At 43.6% G+C, this 19,014-nt stretch overlaps 1 protein-coding gene across 6 annotated transcripts in view; it reads left to right on the top strand.

Annotated features, from left to right (window-relative positions):
- The first annotated feature begins 6,442 nt into the window (after positions 1-6,442).
- The window catches only part of KIAA0319 (KIAA0319 ortholog), a 63,215-nt gene continuing 50,643 nt past the window's right edge, over positions 6,443-19,014 (top strand). For all 6 annotated transcript variants that reach the window (XR_012041067.1, XM_072853384.1, XM_072853381.1 and 3 more), the window contains exon 1: positions 6,443-6,645. The gene's annotated coding sequence lies outside the window, so the exon portion shown is untranslated. The remainder of the gene's footprint in view (positions 6,646-19,014) is intronic.

The following is a 19,014-nucleotide window of genomic DNA, read 5'->3' as shown; positions in this document are numbered from 1 at the left end:
TCTAATCCTAACCCTTGCGTAGATATGAGAACTGGGACTGTGATTTAAATGATACCAGTGGTATGAAATCTGGGAGTCTAAATATCAAATCATCAGTGCCATATGATGCAAAAAAGACAGTCTAGTTAAGACTCACAATGTCAGTTCATATTTACTGGCATTTTTAAGGAGTTAATTCTGTACCAGTTGACTTTACACAGCAAGAGAGGTTATCTCTTGCTGACTCTCTCTGTATCAGTAACTTAGCCAGAGCAAGTCTTCCCTGTCCTCCTGCAGCTGGCTGTTAGCAACAATGCTGGCACAAGCCACTAAAGCCAGCACAAGTAAATAGTGCTCACACCTTTTCATTTGCTGCATGCTCTCTTCTTCCTCACTAAGAGGAAAGAAATGTCATGAGGTTTGCTTTCAACACTTACATCTCCTTGCCCTCCCTGGTAGTTGCAGACAAAGGATTCATGGAGAAGGTGAAGACGGGATGGCAATTTAACATTCCCAAGGATCCTGGAGAAAGGGAAAGCACAATAAACTCATGCCTTGTCAAAGAAACACCAGTTTATGTGGCCTCCTGCATTATGGCTACTTGTGTTTATGTGGACACCTTCTGGACTATTTTGAAAGATATGAAAAAGGCTAATGGCTGATCTTGTAGGATAGGTTTTTAATTTGGGGAAGAAAGAAAAGAAAAAAGAGGATTCAGACCTGTGGTGACTTAGCACAATGCCTAAACTGCAGATCCGTCTCTAGCATTGACTAACTGATCCCTCCTTTGATCAGCAGTGTCTCTTGACCTTTGAAATAGTGAGTGAGTGGGGACGTAATATTTTTATTAGGAACAAGCAAAGTCATAACACTTCGTAAGGGCCAATTCATTTTTCTAATTATAAAGACAGGCAAGGGGAAGACTATATTTGGTGTAATTAGTGGTTAGTCATTCTTCCAGAATGAGGAAATCATGCATACCTCTTTTAAAACTCTTCTTGAACTACAGTAAAAGCAATCGTATTTAAAAAAAATTAAGAGGGCATAGATGCTAAATGTTTTACTGACTATTGAACGCTAAGCAAGCACTACATCTTTAATTAAATGCACTTTAAACCACTTAATAAGTACCCAAATTGCTGATAATCAAGAGTCAGAGCCCTTATATCAATTTGCCTCTTACATTGATGTAAAAGGTAAAATAGCTGCTGAATACGGCAACTAAAACTTGTAAGAAAACACCATAAATATTTAAAGGAATAGAAACAGCAAAGTAAAACCAAGCAAAACATTTATTGGGCTACAACTTATAATTTTATTTCTTTTCCTGATTCAGTGATACGATGTCATGGCATCTATACATCCCAAAGAACTTACATAAACATGGGAATATAAGAAAATTAAGTAATTCTCTCCTATTGATAATCAATGACAACAATGGACCTTGAAGAAATCCTGTACTATAGGAAGCATTATTTTATTAATACTTTGATTCAGATATCAAGAGAAGCAACTTCTTCTAGGGATCCAGGCAAAGTTTTAAACACTTCTACATCAAAATAGCTTGAAATTACTAAAAGATAAGAGATACACATAGAACAAAATAAGGAAATTTTAAACATCTGTGGAGGTAAATAATAAATAGATGGATTTAAAAAAAAAAAAGAGGCAAAACCACAGTAACAGCAGAAAATCATGTTATCACGATTAAAAGTATACACCTAAACAATATTTATGCTCTTAACTACAGGGAGTAATCTGAAACCGCAACTAATAAAAATTTGTTTTACAAAGAGGAGGTACGTGGAAGATTAAAGCTACAAATATCATACATCATATAAAGGTTTGGAAGTCAATTTGATACAAGGACAAAAAAGACATATTCAAAATTACTAGATCAAAATATAAACATGACTACCTGTATTATGGCAACACCTGCAAAACCATAACTATTGTTATGGTTGGTGTACAAAGTAAAAGTCCTTGCCCTATAGATCTTAACTGAGAAGTTAAAACAATGCAAAGAGTAGAAATAGTCAACAAGGAGAGAATAAAGATGGGAATAATTACACAGAAACAGATGGGTGTGTTTTGATGAGTAATTGGCATGATTATCAGCTCAATGGGATTTGAAAATCTCCACAAAGGTCATATTATCACTTATTTGTATTTCAGTACGTTTTTACCCAGCGGCAGGCAATCCAATACAAAATCGTACTGAAGACACAGTGCATGCAGGTGCTGTCTTGAAACACCTAGTGCAGGTAAACACCAAGCAGGGGTTAAAGAGTGACTCCACTTAACTTCATTAGCGTAAAGGTTTCCAGGTTTTGGGTTCACTAAGAGTACAAAAAAGACTAATTAATAAAGATTCATAAATAGCATCTTTTTATTTCTTGGAGACAAGGCACGTTGTGGAACATCAGCTCAGAGAAAACAGAGCCGCAGAGACAGAGAAGGCATCAGTGCAACACTGCCATTTCAGTAATGGCTGAGAAAACAGGAGGCTTAAACAGGAGGCAGGAATGTTGCTAAATTACGATTGCAATGGAGGTAATACTGTATCTGCAACAACCCACGGTAAAATCACTGGTGTATCATTATTTATGGATTCAAGCATACATGACAAGAAACGGACCTACTAACATAAAGAAATGTTGTAAAACTACAGTTTTGATTAAGGAAAAGGGTATAAGTATACATCTGCCTCAATGAAAGATAACATACTTCAACAAAAGAAAGAACGAAAGGATTATACCATGTCACTCTAACCTTTTGCACTCTTACTAGATTTCCTGATACTGTCACGGGTGGGACAGAGAGCTAATAAAAACCTGCTCAGGCATCACTGGTCGAGGCAGAAGCTTTACCTGGACTGGCAGTAGAGGTAACATGTGAGTACAACTGACAATGCTGGACAGATACGGCCAAGAAGGGGAACTCATCTCATTGTGTCTTTCAAAAATTCTCACAATTATTGAGGAAGCAGAAAAAATTCTGTCTCAGATGCCTTGGAGGTGAATACTACCCTCTTTTTCAGTGTTGTTGGCAGACACTTCCTCGAACTGATGCAGTTTCTTAACCTATTTAAGATGGAAGGTGGTGAAAGGGTATTTTCGGAAAAGCACAGTACAATCTAACAAAGGTCAAGTATTGCCAACCAAAGTAGCATATCTCCCAGACCTCTTTCTTTTGGAATGGATGTCACATGGAAAACTTCAAAGCAGCTGGTTTAGCAAGCCAGGCAAGAGGGGGAAGGAGAGCAGGGTGCGGGGGTGACTGGGAGGGCTGCGCCAGGCCCCTGGGATGGGAGGAACCTCCCTGCACGCAGCAGTAATGTTATGTCTCAGGCCAGGGCTGCCCTGTCACAGCACCAAGCTGCTCAGAAGGGCCATTTGGCAGTGATGGGGGTGTGTGTCAGAGGCAGATTCCAAAATGCCCCTGGATGTCTGGCAGCGAGTTAGTTGTCCTGGGTGATGACAGCTTCACAAGGCTTTTGTCTGATCAAATGAATGCACTTACTGTGGGAAGGCAGCTGGAGGTAACCAGATCAACATTTACCTAGAAGGCTACATTTTGAAGTTTTAAAGATTTTCAGATAGCATTACAGCACGCGGAGCCTTTTATTTCATGAGGGTTAAGCCTATTAGTTCATCAATGACATGAAAGGCAAGAATTGGCTTAGCAAGAAAATATCATCTTCGCCTCAGCCATCTGCAGCGAGTCTGCTTTCCTGGTCTGTTCCGCCATTTCATAGCATTTCTGGAGTTTGCAGACTGTGAACAGGCACCAGGTGCTGCTGCTGGGTTTCTCGAATGGGAGCTGTTTGCTCTGATGCCTTTGCATTTGCGTAGGACTAGCTGCGTCTTGTTCATTCAACGGAGAAGGCAATCTGTGTGCAGGAAAGTCAAGGACACTGGATCAGCTACTCCTGTGCAGAGAAAGCAAACAGAGGGACAGTTACTGCTCTCATCCTTTTCCCCCTGCTTTCACTAAGATGGTGGGAGGTACCTCCTGACAGGACGCACAGAGGACTTGTCTCCCTAACCCTGTGCTGTGCTAAGGAGCCTTTTGCATACCTGCACAGAGCATTCAAAAAGCGCTAGCATTGAGTATACAAGTGAATAATCTTTCCTGCAGAAGAAATAAAAAAAATTTGTGCCACTACATCTGGTGCTTTTACAGTCAGTAAAATTAGGATTGCACAACCATGCGAAGCATTGGAGGACAATCCTTTTCCCCCACGGGGTCAGTAAATCAACGCTCAGTGCTGGCAGGAAGGCTGCAAGGCATGAGAAATGGGGCTGCCTCGCAAAGGAAAGATAGCCAGGCTTCCTCTCTCCGCACGCACTTCCTCTTCAAAGTCAAGTAGCCTTGGTGAACATCAGAAAAAATATAGCAGTCTTCTCATTGATGATTTTGTGTTGTTATTAGAATAATTCTTAGGAATTCACATGATCCTTTTTACTTCAAATAAGCAGACTTCTGTCTCCATAAGCTGGCTGAAACAGCCAACACACGGAAATCATAGAAACTGAGGAATCAAAACTGGCATAAGAACATAGCGAAAAAAATATTTAAAAAAATGTCAACAGACAATTCCTTTAGGCTCCTTCATATATATGCACAAGCAATCCACTATTACAGTTCAGAGATTTAATTCCTTGCTTTACAGAGCAAGCACATGAGTTATGGGCTCCCAGTACCAAGGAAGATTTAAGTAGCTTCAGGAAATGTCATACGGACTATTGTTAAAAAAAGTTGGTAAGGTGAGAATCAGAAGAGGAGGTAAAAAGAGGAGGTAAAAGCAGTTGTATGCTCAAGAGATGACATTTTTACATCTTTAGAGCATTTTTTTTTCATCATTCTGTAGCACCTGCAAAATACCATTTATCCCAAGTCGAGCGCTGGCAATTCATTAAAGACTAAGCAGAACTCGGCAATACACTAGCATCACTAGCAGGTGGAACAGAGAATTTGGGACCTTCACAAGCTGGTGCAAATCAACATGAAACCTTTGCAATTAAAGTTTGAAATTCACAGCTCTTTGCATTTAATTTCACTTGAAAATGAAATTGCTTGCTTAAAATGTTGCTAAGATGGACAAACTTAAACTACTTCTCTATGGCACATGGACTTTAGTGTTGAGCAGAAAAATGCCTCTTTCCAAATGGAAATAGGCCAATTATTTTGGAGTGCAGTTGTAAAAAGCAAAGAAACAAACAAACCGTTTCTGCATGCTCTGACTGCAAACATGCCAGAGTCCATCAGCACAAAATGTGAATGAGGCAAGAACTAGGATAAAGCAAAATCAAAGACAGAGAAATGCTGAATATTTTATTGAAAAGCTGTGCTGAATAAGCTATGGGTACTCTTAGAGAGGCTTCAGACAGCTATACTTGTCATTAGGATGTGGGGCTTTGCCAGCTGAGCAGCATTGGGTCCCTGGCCCAATGTTTTTCAGCAAATTGGGAAGGTAAGAATCAGAAGGAAGGTAGAAAGAGAACATATAGACTGGGGAGCTTGCCCCAGCGTAGCTCATGCCAGGTGGGTGCTAGCCTCCTGCTGTAGTCCCTGTGCAGCTGTGCACTGTGAAAAAGCCCTACCAGGAGTGACAGCGTCCCCAAAACATTGAACATGGACACAGAGCAGCCAAAAGCCATGCAGGTGGCAAAGGTCTAGAGACCTTCCTGCAGCACGACGATACAAAGGTGGCAGGATCCCACCTTCAAGGCCCCTTGGCACACCAACAGGGATACCGTGGTCGCCTGTGGAGCACTGTACGCAAAGTCGCGTGGCACAGAGGGCTCTGCTACCTTCTCACTAAAGCTTGTTAGTTCAACATCTTAAGAACTCTGCCTAAGGTCTTGAGACCTGGGAGCCTCTTGCTGCTTTATCTCCAGCAGCAGCACCGAGGTCGAGCCTCTGGAAAGGTCAAACCCCTCTCGGGGTAATCCTGCGGAAGGTAACACGGCTCCACTGCAGCCGGACCCCGCTGCGGAGGGCAGCGGTGGCAGGCGGGGCGGACAGCAACGGGAGCGGGACAGCGGGACAGCGGGACAGCGGGACGGCGGGACGGCGCCACCCGCCCCCTGCCGCAGCCGCCGCGGGGTTAACCCCGGCCCGGGGCGCCGCTTCGAGCTCGCAGCCCTGCCGGGAGGCGGCGCCATTTGCTGCCCCTGCGCCCGGCCTCTCTCCCGCGCCCCCTCCTCAAGATGGAGGCGCGGCGCCTCCTGGCCTTGCTGCCGGCAGGAAGCCCCCGCCCTCCCTCTTGGGATGAAGTCGGACCAACCCCGCGTCCCCTCCCGGGGGCCCTTTCCCACCCCTTTTCTCCCTTCCCCGGGGTCGCTGCCGCTGCCCGCAGAGGCGGGCTTGGCGCCCTCAGCGCTCGGGCGGCGGCGGGCGGTGCGTGTTGGGGGGGGTGTCTCTGGGCAGTGATCCTGCGCGGAACGCGACGGCCGCCCCCGGGAGGTGTGCGGAGGGACGGCGCCTGCTCCTGAGTCAGCAGCGGCGAGGAGGCGGGCGGCACCTCGCCGCCCGGCCCGGCCCCGCCGAGCGCCCCCGGCCCCCCAGTACCGCGCCGGCTTCCAGGCCCCGGCGCTGAGCATCTGCGGGAGGAAGGGGGCCGTGGGGGCCCTGCCGGCTCCTGCCCTCTGCCGCCGCCAGGTAGGCTCGTCGCCGCGGCCTGGGCGCGGCCGCAGGTGCCGGCGCGGGTGGGGAAGGGGTGGAAAACGCAGTCGGCGCTGCCCGACTCCCCGCTTGGGCGCCGGGTGACTAACTCCCTGAGCTGGGCCCTACGCAGCTGCCCCCGGCTCCTCGGCGAGGGGCTGGGGTCCGCGGGGAAGCGCAGCCCGGAGCCGCCCCGCAGGCGGGCGCACTCCCAGGTGTGAAGGGCTCCGAGGAAAGGAGTGCTCTGGCGCGGCTGTGAGCGTCGTGCTGAAATGCTAACGGGACAGCGGTAGCGATGATCCGGTCTTCAGGGAGTTCTCCCGTCCTCCCTCCCCCGTCTGCGTGTGGCACAACGCGTGTCGTGTGCCTGTGCGACCTGTTAGGCCGGGAGCGTGGGGAGAAACGACAGTGGGCTGCGTTGGGGGAATGTGTGTATGTTTTGGTATTTAATTTGCTGATCTATCAGATTTATTTACATACATATATAAAAATACAAATTGGTATATATATTTATGTATGAAGGATCAAACAGTTTTGATGGGATGTTTCCTAACTGTGCATGTGCATTTAACTATATCTGATCTGAACTCAGAAATCATAGCTTTTTGTTGTTCTCTGTGTGTGTGTATATATATTTGGATATTTATATATCCAAAGAATGTAAGAATATTACTCTTGCCAAGTTGCTTTCCAGTCTTCTGTCAAAGTGTGTGTTTGTTACAGCCTAAATGTGTATTTATGTGTGACGGGTGAGCATGGTGCTATGTGAAATGCTTTGTCAGATTGCTTTATGAGCAGTAGAGCAGAGCATAAACAGAAGAAAATACAGTGTGATTTTTGTATCACTGCAGTTTTGGGTGCTATCTATATTGAGATTGCTATACAAAACCAGAAGACAGTTCCATCGTTCCCCTGACCCCCTTCAGGAGCATATCACAGATAACCTATGAATACTCAGATAGTTGAGGGAACAAAATGAAACACAACGTGTTTTGCCCTCTGTTCCTCCCTATCTGTTTGTGTTGTAGGAGCACTCTCGTGTTCCTCATACTGGCTGCATGACAAGATAGTGGAATTGATATAGGATATACTGGCTTTTAAACTCTCTGGGGTAGGTTCTGTATCTGCCCTTGCCTTTACAATATCTTGTAGTAGGAGACTGATCCTTAGCCATGCAACTCTAATAGATGTTTGTTTTGTTTAATTATCCACTCCTTGTGTTTGGCAAGGTTGACTCTTGCAGTTGATATTTCACAATTGGGCATTGTCTTGAGCCAAATCTGAATCACTGAAAACCTGCAATAATACAAAGTTAATAGGTGATACTCTCCATACTCATTTTGGTAGCTTAGATGATGGGGGTTGAGCTGCTCAGCATGTTACACATCAAATTGTGTGTCTGAGTGGTGCAGGTAAGGTGAGAGTGTATGTGTGCAAGCTTCGTGGGCTGATGCTTTTCCCTTAAGCACAAGGCAATGGAAGATGCAATGTAGCCTGGATTTTACATTATTGAAGCTAATTGGCGTTATGGTCATGGTCTGTGGAGGAGGCTGTGCTCTGGGGTTGCTTGCCCAATTCAGTCTTTCCCCACCTTTTCCTTCAGGAAGTACTGTGATGGAGGGCTGGAGGTGCACTTCTGTAACACTTCTGAAAACTTCAGGTTCCACAGAAAGTACATGCAAATGTGAATCTGTTACATCTTCACTAGTTGTTTATCAGTGAGCTGCAATTCTGTCAGTTCTAATGAGCTGCATGGAGTGAAGAAGTTTTGGTGACCTGGAGATGCTGTAGTTTAGTTCAGCTTTGCATACAGCTGACCTCTCACCGTGTTGATTTTGGATGCTGTCTAAGCAGGCTGCTAATAGCAATGATGTGGAGATGGGGGAGTTTCCATGCACAGGTTTCTGAACCTGCTAGTGAAATGTCCATCAGGAATGCTTTAAAAACAGTTGGTTCCCCTTCCTCCTCACATGCACAGACACGGTATCTGTTTCAGGTGGAGCCCTTCAGACCCTTTCCAGCTGTACCTTCTGTGATGTTGAATAAAGTAGGCTTGCTGTGGGCTTCTTCACATATTGGTTGTATGGACTTTGCTTATAGATCTTTCCTTTAAGAAAGCATGTGGTGATGCTTTATGTATGCTAGTTTTGATAGTGGTACTAAATGTATATCCTTAGTAGGAAATTGGTGATTAAAGGTGGAGTTATGATCAAGTGGTGTATATCCAGCAGTCTCCAATTTCAGTGCTGTAGAGGAAGCACAGAACCACTGTAATGGATATTGTACCCATGGGGAGAAATCCTTCCTACTGTCAGGCAGTTAGCTTTCAATTTCTGTCACAAAGTGTCTTTCTGTACAAATTTATAATCTAATTTAACTGCAGATATAGTTGCTTTTCCATTTAAGTACCTAATCTCTTTCTGAATGGTGCCAGGGTATGACTGTTGAGTATTTTTCAGGATGACGTGACTTTGTACTGGGCAGATAGGAATTCACTCAATCCAGTTGGAGGTAATATGAATGCAGTTAGCCTGATGGCAGTTTTCAGCTAGTTAACCTTGATGAAGGGGCAGTTTAGTGGTTGTTTCCTGTCCTAATGCATTTTCCTTGATAAATCTGTTCTCTGTACAGTTTATTAACTCTTCTGCATGTTACAAGGAGTTCCTCTGGTTAAATATAGATGGATTTTAAAGAAATAAAATGTGCTCTGTCATCTGAGGTGGGGCTCCAGAGATTTGCATCTTAGGGGAGTGTGTATGCACATGTGTCTTTATCTGTTTATGACAAGCAAGTAGTTTTCTGAACAGCAGAGTTAATGAAGATTTCTGTGAATTTGTGTCTTGAGGTCAAACAAGGATTTTTCCATTGTCTTTTGCATGTGCCTCTACATTTTTTCTGTGTAGTCCTGTCTTTCCACAGACTGCACTGATGGTGTGACACATGGGCTACCATTTTCAGTTATGGAAATTGGATGACGTGTTTTTTGGGGGTGGGCCTGTAGAAGTTAAAATTGCAGGTTTGCCTTCTCTGGCTTGGGTATTTTTACAGAAGTGGTAGGAACTTAATTAACTGCTGGTAATCTGTTTTTCTCTGGTTGAAATCAGCCTATAGCTTTAAAGGATACTGTAAGTAAAAAGAGGGATCTACTTACACAGCAGTCAAATAAGCTTTTTCTCTGCAGGAGACCAGACTAACAATGGACATAAAACTTGGCATGGTCATGTAGGTGAAAAGACACCCCCCCCCGTAGCCAAGAAAATGTACTCATTTCTCTGCTGTCAACACACAAGATTTCAAGTCTACAAATGGATATACCGCATCCAACTGCATTAAGAGTCTTTTCTTGAAGGTGATAAAATAGCAAGACACAAATGGAGAGAGTGTTTATGTACTTTACTTGTAAGATTTTGGCTTTTCTGGCTGTCTACTGTTGTACCCATGCCACCTTATGCAAGCTTTTTTCCTGCAGTGTGTGTGATTGTATCTCAGTCAGTGGCTGGGTGTTCAATACTCTAATCTCAAAAATGGTCAGTTAGCTTTGTTGACGTTAGTACTTACATTGAGCCAGTCTCTGGCAATCAATCTGTGAACAGCTCTTGAAGGCTATCATAAATTAGATGCACTTACGTAACTTCTAAGTCTGGTTTTATAACACCACGGTCTTTTAATAAAAAAATATTACCTAAAATCCTAGCGCATCCATTTGACTTCAAGTGTCAGACTGTTATTTCTTCTACTGTATGGTGTATTGTTAATTAATTAAGGTGATATCAATCACCTGAAGGCCATAAACCAGCAAGTTTGCTTTTCATTTTAAGTGACGTGGGTTCCAGAGAACTTCTGCAGTAAAACTTAAAATTTAATTTAGTAGCTTTGCATTGTCTTCCTCCACAATGTTTGCATTGTGAGTACTGTTAGTGCTATAATGTTGAAGTAAAATCTAGTAGTTGATTTAATTGCAACAATTCAAATTACACTGGACAATAAATAACATCAAAGCTTTTGCTACCCTTTCTGTAGCTGGTATTGCTTTGGCTGAGGTTGTAAACTTTTGTTGTTTCAAGACAACCTCATGTTTTATGTGGTAGCTAGCCTCTATGTTTTGGAGATAGCGAGTGTCTGCAGTTTCCTTGAACTGTGAACAACTTTGTGTCCAGCACTTCTGAGATCAGTGTCCAGGGTTCCTTCATAGTATATTGACAAACATGGGTCCTCTGGATCTGCAAATATTAGCTTTCATGCTTTAGGTAGAGATCAAGTTACAAGAAGAGTTGATTATTTTTTTTTAAAGTATTAGATATTAAATGGCAGTATTAACAATTGCAAGGGTTCAAGTATCATAAATGAGATCTCCTAAATCCTGACACTGACTTAAATGGGGTCATAACTTTGTCCCATGAAGTTTGTTTTTTTTTTAAAAAAAACCACCAGTATTTAAAGTCTTCACAGCCTGTGAAAGACTGTGAATCTTGTGGGTTCAAATTGTAGGGCTTTATCTGCAGCAATGAGAGAGAGAATTTTTTTTTTCTGCTGAAGGTTGAGACTTTTCAAGAATTACTGTAGTTCACGAAATGGCACTTAAGGAAAAATTGTCAAAATCCTAAGGACTGCAGTACAACAATGATGATTTGAATCAATGGTTCTGGTTTTTATTTTTGAGGGCTTACAGTCTTAAGTGGAGAAAAAAATACTCTTAGTTTCAACCTAGTGCTATAGCAAAGCTTTTGTTGGAGTTTTATTATAGTAATTTTTGACCTTGAACAAGTGCAAAATAAATAAATTCTTGTGTTCTGTGCACTTATGTGATCCAGCTTGAACTATCTATGTGGGTTTCTTTCTTCTAACTCTCCTTATAATTTACTCAAGTTTCTCCAGAAGCATCAGCCCTCACCTGCAACCTCTACCTCTGCCGCAAAAGGATGTCTCAGTATCTAGTTGGAGTCTGCTGTGCAGTGCAGCTTGCTGTATTTATTGCTTTCTGTCATAATGACGCTTGAACTAGGAAGTGGCTTGAAACCACGCAACTTTGTCACACAGGCCTTCAGTCAGCTGTCGGACAGTAGCAACTTCAAGCTCTGCAAGCTTGAAAAAGATTTATACCACCTTTTCTGCATGTGTATGTCTCCTTCTCCCAGGCAGTCTGCTAAATCTCTTTTTTCCATCCAAAGCTCAAAACTGATGTTATGTACACATGTTGGATAGTTTTCTTCTGTGGTCTGTTTTCCTGTTGTAAAAATAGTTAAATGCTGAAAGGAAGATAGGTAGAGAAATTCTGAAATACCCTTCGTGGGAGGCTTAGGACAGGTTAGATAAAAATCCAAAGGAGGATGTAAGGATGCTTTGTCTTGCCTCTGGGCCATGGAAGGAACAAGATGGTATCTTGTTCCTTCAAGCTCTCCCTTTCCAGGTCTCACTTAGTTTTCACTGCAGAGTACATATTTGATGATAAAGAGAATTGATAAGTGAGGCCATGTTCTTGTGAAAATGGAAAACATGGAAACCAGAGTATGTTGTTTTAGAGGAATTTTCCAATAGTTTGCCTCTCTTCTGAGGGGAGATATGTCTATGTCCCTGGCCTGTCAGTGGGGAGTGGGGAAACCAGGACAGGAGTGCAGTGCACTCAGATGTCTAATGATCTCACTCTGTGCTACTAACTCTTACTGAGGTTAGTTTTTGATTAGTGGGTGCCCCCTCCCTGCTCTTCTGGCTGACCTCAGGGCTATACAAATGTCTGTACTGCAAATTAAGTAGTAACAATCCTGAATTGTTCTGACCTTTTCCCACTTATTGTATGCCATAATATGATGTAAATCCTGACACTAATAATAGTGTTCTAATTTCTCAGCAGAGCAGTTCCACCATTCATTGGTGTTTTTAAATATTTTTTTTTCTTCCCTGTAAATAATTTTTGACACCATCTACCCCTGCGAAGTGTCTCACCTTTGGGATTTCCACTGTTGTTTGCTCTCTCCACAACAGTTGTAATAAAGGCTACTTAAATCTTGTAGAATAAAATTACTCCTTCCATGAAGCACTGCTGTTTTGTTTTTATTTGTCCAGTTGGTGTCACTTAGCAGTTGACAGAGCTGTGGGTGCCAGTGGCACTAGTGGATCATGCAGTCCATCCAGTATGACACAGCAGGGTATTTTCAGCTATTCAGTCTGTTGTTTTATCACCATTAACTTGCTGTTTGTGCCCTGAACTTGACTGAGGAAATTGATTTAGAGTTGGAACTTAATGCCAATCTAATGTCAGCCTTCAACATGACCTGTGGGAGCCCCTCTGGATAAAGCAGAGAGATGTTTGCAGTTACAACTATATCCTGTAGCTGCAATAACTTTCCATCAGTAGTCACAGTTTTGTTTTCAAGTATAGGTACCTATGGTTAGAAAATTGTATGAGAGGGGGAGGTGACTTTGCACAGGTCATAAGCATTGATGAGACTGTGGTATCTTCCACATCTGCTGAAGGGATTGAAAATTATCCCCTTTATTTAGATGTCTAACCTGTGGCTGTTTTGTTGATGTGTGTTCATACAGTACCTGTTAATGTTAGAACTCTTAGTGCCTGCACATGTCCCAAGTTTTTCTCTGTGTTATTAGGGACAAATGCTACTGTCATGAAGTTCTATTTTTCTTTCTTCTGCAGTATTAACACAATGTTAATGCTCAGCTATTAACTGGCTCAATAATAATGCAGATACAATAGCTGATGAAATAACTAATTTGAATTCTTCATGAGGGGTGGATTTCCTGAAGGATAGTCTTGTATTATGTTTAATAGAAACCTTGACATATATATGTGTGTGTGCGTATATATATGCATATAGAAACTTTCATTAAATGTAGGACTGCCAAAATTGGTAATGCGTTCCTTTCCTCAGCCATCCTGCTTTTTATAAGAGATGCTGTCAGTTCAAAGATAGGGGGTTTGCTTTAGCTGTGGCTTGAATTTCAGTTGCTGTTCAGTATTTCTTTTGGCATGTTGCCTAATGACCGGAAGGGCAAGGAGGTGAGAAGCCCCTGCTTGCCTTTCCCACCGGCGCTAGCGTGGCTGAGCCCAGCGTTCAGGGCCCTTGCTCTCCTGGAGGTTTCTGCTGTCTGGCATTGCTCTGCGGCTGTTTTCATGACACCACTTGTTTCTGTCTCTGATTTTGTTAGCGCGAAGGGATTCCGCTACACCTTTTGTAGGGTGTCAGCGTACTGCCTTATGCTGTATTTGCTGTTTTGCAGCTCTAGGATTTGAATGTATTCCTAGATATGGATAATTTAGTCCGTACATGTTCTTACTGTTATAGCCCTGGCCTAATCACGTGTAGGAGGTGGCAATATAGTTCTATTTGGCTGACCCCTTTCTCTCTCTCAGGGAGAAAATTACTTGAGTCTGCATTAAAGTCCAGGTGAACCAAAATGCAGAGCGAGATTTGGGGTGGAGGAAAGGGGAACAATACAGGCAATTCCTTTTCCTTGGAAAGCTGTTGTACTTCATGTGTTAGCTACCAAAAGATGTTGTAGTCCTGATCAGCAACTGCATATGTTTAAAACATTGCAAAGTCGAAATGCTTGTATTGAGGGATCAGTTCAGAATTTCCCCTTCTCCTGTTGGCTAGAACACTGCCAAAGGCTGCCAGCTGGAACAGAAAAACATGGCTTTCAGAGTAAGGCAATATATGTATAATTCAGACTTTAACTGTCGAGTCAGACTTTAACTGTTAAGAGCCAAGAAATGCCAAAGTCATTACCAGCAGTGCTGTCTGCTTGTATTGTTACAAAAATAACAGGCTTTGTGATATCGGTGAAGGACAGAGATTCAGCTAGAAAATTAATGTTGTGTCCTTAGTTATTTTTAACTGCTAGAATCTCATGGCTGGCCACCTTAAATTTTAATGTCTCTTGTGTTTGTGTGATGAAATTTGCACTTGTGGGGAACACTACAGTATCATGGGGAAGATGAGAGGAGCATTGCATGCATACACTGCAGCAGTGTTTACTGTCTTAACTGTTTAAGAAAGCACGCAGTTTCTGGTAGTTATGTTCTCATCTGTGGATCAGATGCTGTGCACTGAATTGTGATTGTGTGTGCTTTGTGTCTGAGCTTGATCCTAATATCAGGAAATGCAAGCTAGTTTTGCAGTGAATGCAAGCTCTTTTATTACATGTAAATTAAACATCAATAGATGTGTGGCCACACAAAAGCGTGGGAGGACACAGTGCTGCTTTTGTGTGTTCACTGTATCCTCACATGATGTGTCCCATAAGGATTCAATGAAGGTTGTGCATGCAGTCCAAAGTCTGGCATTTTGTTGCTTTGGTAACTCATATTTTCTTAATATAAATTAAAAAAACAAACCCACAACTGTTTGCTACAAGTACTTGTGTTTCTGGACTCAGGACAAGTTATGCTGCAAAAATCTGGATCATTTGCATGGTCTCTCAGTGTTTTTCTTAGTGTTGCTAGAAGTAATCATGTGAACTCCTCAGTCAGCTCTTCTGTAGGATATATATAGAAGTTGCTACTTGTCTCCTTTTAGTGGCAGTGAGATAGAGTTGGTCCTGAAGAATAAAAAGGCCTATAAAATAAACAAAATTATTTTTCTGCCTACTGATAGGGGTTAATTCTGACCTTGTGATGTTCTGATACCGAGCCTGATGCATTTTTCCTTAGGCTTAAAGGACTGAAAGTCTCTCTTAGGCATTTGGTCCATTTGGCTGCTTCTGGGAATGAGTGAAGGTTACAGCAAATGCACAATATCTCAGAAACCTTGAGTTTCAGTAATAAGCTCTTCTGCAAATCACAATTTTTGGTGGCTAACAACTTTCCCAAATCTAGACATATTTCCATAGAAACAGGAAAAAGGCTGTGTGTGGAATTATGGTCTTACCATTATATCTTCCCTCCCCCTCAGTCTGCTGAGGTATTTGGGGTATATGTGTTAATAAGTTGGAAATGCTTATCAGGTTGTTCATCCTACCTATGTTCCTCTGTTCTCATTCTCAAAAGCAACAGAAACATTCAAAAAACTGTTGAAAGATGAAGTTTATAAAAATTGTATGCTCTGTATGGCTCTCTGGTTTAGTTTGAATGTTCTGAAATAAAACATTAAATAAAAATAATCACTTTGAGTAATGTGTTAGAATAAACATGCAGATGATCAGCATTGGCAGGTGTATGCTAGTGGGTTCAGCTGGAAAGGCTTAAGAAATCATCTGTTTTCAACTGGAGATCAGTGCCTGCATAGCTGAGAGCCAGGATAGATTTACCAAGGGAATGTCATGCTTGACCAACCTCTTAGTCATTTTTATTATAGAAGTCAGGCTTGGCAGATGAGGGGAGAACAGTGGATATTGCCTACCTTGACTTCAGTAAGGCTTTTGACACTGTCTCTGATAGCATCCTTGTGGAGAAGCTGTTGAAGTATGGGCTGGATAAGCAGACAGTGAGGTGGATTGAAAACTGGTTGAATGGCTGTGCCCAGAGTGTGATGGCCAGTGGCACACAGTCCAGTTGGAGGCCAGTAGCTAGTGGTGTATCCCAGGGGTCAGTACTGGGTCCAGTCCTGTTTAACATCTTTATTAATGAGCTGGATGATGGGACAGAGTGTACCCTCAGCAAGTTTGCTGATGACACAAAGCTGGGAGGAGGGGCAGATAGGCTGGAGGGTTGTGCTGCCATCCAGAGGGACCTTGACAGGCTGGAGAAATGGGCTGACAGGAACCTCATGAAGTTCAGCAAGTGGAAGTGCCCATGGGGAAGAACAACTCCATGGGGACCACCTAGCTGTAAAGCAGATTGTGTCCACCAGGACCCCTAGGTCCTTTTCTGCCAAAGTTGATCATGAGCCAGCACTGTGCCCTTGCTGCAAAGTCTAACGGTATCCTGGGCTGCATTAGGAGGAACATTGCTAGCAGGTCGAGGGAGGTGATCCTTCTCCTCTACTCAGCACTGGTGAGGTCACACCTTGGGTACTGTGTCCAGTTCTGGGCTCCCCAGTACAGGACAGATACGGAACTACAGGAGAGAGTCTATTTAAGATAAGGGACTGGAGCATCTCTCCTATGAGGAAAGGCTGAGAGAGCTGGGGTGTTCAGCCTGGAGAAGGCTTGGAGGGGACTCTTCAGTGTTTACAAATACCTGGAGGGAGGGCGTAAAGAAGATTGAGCCAGATGGTGCCCAGTGACAGGCCAGCAGGCAGTTGGCACAAACTGAAACACAGGAGATTCCCTCTGAACATCAGGAAACACTTTCTCACTGTGAGGGTGACCAGGTACTGGCACAGGTCACCCAGGGAGGTTGTGGAGTCTCCATCCTTGGAGATACTCAGACCTGTCTGGACATGGTCCTTGGCAGCCTGTTCCAGGTTGCCCTGCTTGAGCGGGGGGGGGGGTAGACAAGGTGACCTGCAAAAGTCCCTTCCAGCCTCAACTGTTCTGTGGATTGATTGTGTGAGCCTGCACAGTTCATTACCCTGCAAAATGAAACAGTTTCATTTGCATCTCCTTTACAGTGAAATGAAAAGATGATGCTCCACATTGTGGGACATTCAGGACTGACTTAAACACTCTTCCCCTCCTGTGCTGAAGTGCTCATTTCTGTTCAGTTGCTGATGATACTGTACTGTGACACTGCCAAGGGCTTGGCCATTTCAGTGGCCGCATTCTAAGCGGGACATTTGGAATTACTTGGCTTAAAAAAAATAAGAACTTTTGGGCTTTTTGCCTGTTACAAAAATAGTTAGTTTTATAGTTGATGGAAGAAGAGCAATTGGGGAATGCAAGACAGTAAAAAATGGCCCTGTTGCTGAATAGTTTGTATTATAGAAGTAGTACCTGGAAGCATCCAGACAACCTGTTGCTCTTTCTAAGGCAAAGCCTTACTAAATTAGTCCTGTTCACTACAGAGGAGCACAGCTATGTGTATTCTGTCAGGAACTGCTTCCTAAGAGAACATCTAACTGCAGATATCAAAATAGTGTCCTACTAGAAGCAGTGTAGTGTTGTTGTGTGATGTGTTTTGGGGTTTTTTGTTGACAGTTATTTCTTGTGATCAGAGATAATTTTTCTAATTGTGCAGCATATGAATAAATTGAGAGACCAGCTAACTTCAGTGTTCTGGCTGCTTTGCAGCTGCCTTAGGAAGGGGACACTTCATAGAATCATAGAAGGGTCCTTAAAAATCATCTAGTTCCAAGCCCCCTGCCATGGGCAGGGACACCTTCCACTAGACCACATTGCTGAAAGCCCCATCCAGCCTGGCCTTGAACACTTCCAGGGATGGGGCATCCACAACTTCTCTGGGCAACTTGTTCCAGTGCCTCACCACCCTCATAGTGAAGAATTCCTTGTATCTAATCTAAATCTACCCTCTTTCAGTTTAAAATCATTACCCCTTGTCCCATCACCATATGCCCTTGTAAAAATTCCCTCTCCAGTTCTCTTGTAGGCACCCTTCAGGTAGTGGAAGGCTGCTATTAAGGTCTCCCCAGAGCTGCCTTTTCTCCAGGCTGAACAACCCCAACTCTCTCAGCCTTCATAGGAGAGGTGCTCCAGCCCTCTGATCATCTTTGTGACCCTCCTCTGGACCTGCTCCAACAGGTCCATGTCATTCTTATGTTGGGAGCCCCAGAGCTGAATGCAGTACTCCAGGTGGGGTCTCATGAGAGCAGAGTAGAGGGGGAGAATCACCTCCCTTGGCCTCCTGGTCATGCTTCTTTTGATGCAGCCCAGGATACGATTGGCTTTCTGGGCTGCAAGTGCACATTGCCAGGTCATGTTGAGCTTCTCATCAACCAATACCCCCAAGTCCTTCTCCTCAGGGCTGCTCTCAATCTATTCTCTGCCCAGCCTGTATTCGTGCTTGGGATTGCCCTGACCCACGTGCAGGACCTTGCACTTGGCCTTGTTGAACTTCATGAGGTTCATGCAGGCCCACCTCTCAAGACTGTCAAGGTCCTTCTAGATGGCATCCCTTCCCTCCAGTGTGTCAACTGCACCACACAGCTTGGTGTCATCGTCAGACTTGCTGAGGGTGCCCTCAATCCCACTGTCCACGTCACCAACAAAGATGTTAAACAGCACTGGTCCCAATACCGACCCCTGAGGAATGCCACTTGTCACTGGTCTCCACTTGGACATCGAGCCGTTGACCGCAATTCTTTGAGTGCAACCATCCAGCCAATTCCTTATCCACCGAGTGGTCCATCCATCAAATCCATGTCTGTCCAATTTAGAGACAAGGATGTCATGTGGGACAGTGTCAAATGCTTTGCACAAGTCCAGGTAGATGACATCAGTTGCTCTTCCCTTATCCACCAATGCTGTAACCCCATCATAGAAGGCTGCTAAATTTGTTAGGCATGATTTGCCCTT

Source organism: Ciconia boyciana, chromosome 2, assembly GCF_034638445.1.
Source record: "Ciconia boyciana chromosome 2, ASM3463844v1, whole genome shotgun sequence".
NCBI classification, from domain to species: domain Eukaryota; kingdom Metazoa; phylum Chordata; class Aves; order Ciconiiformes; family Ciconiidae; genus Ciconia; species Ciconia boyciana.
The sequence above is the reverse complement of the archived record's forward strand: the minus strand, read 5'-3'. Positions and strand labels throughout refer to the sequence as shown.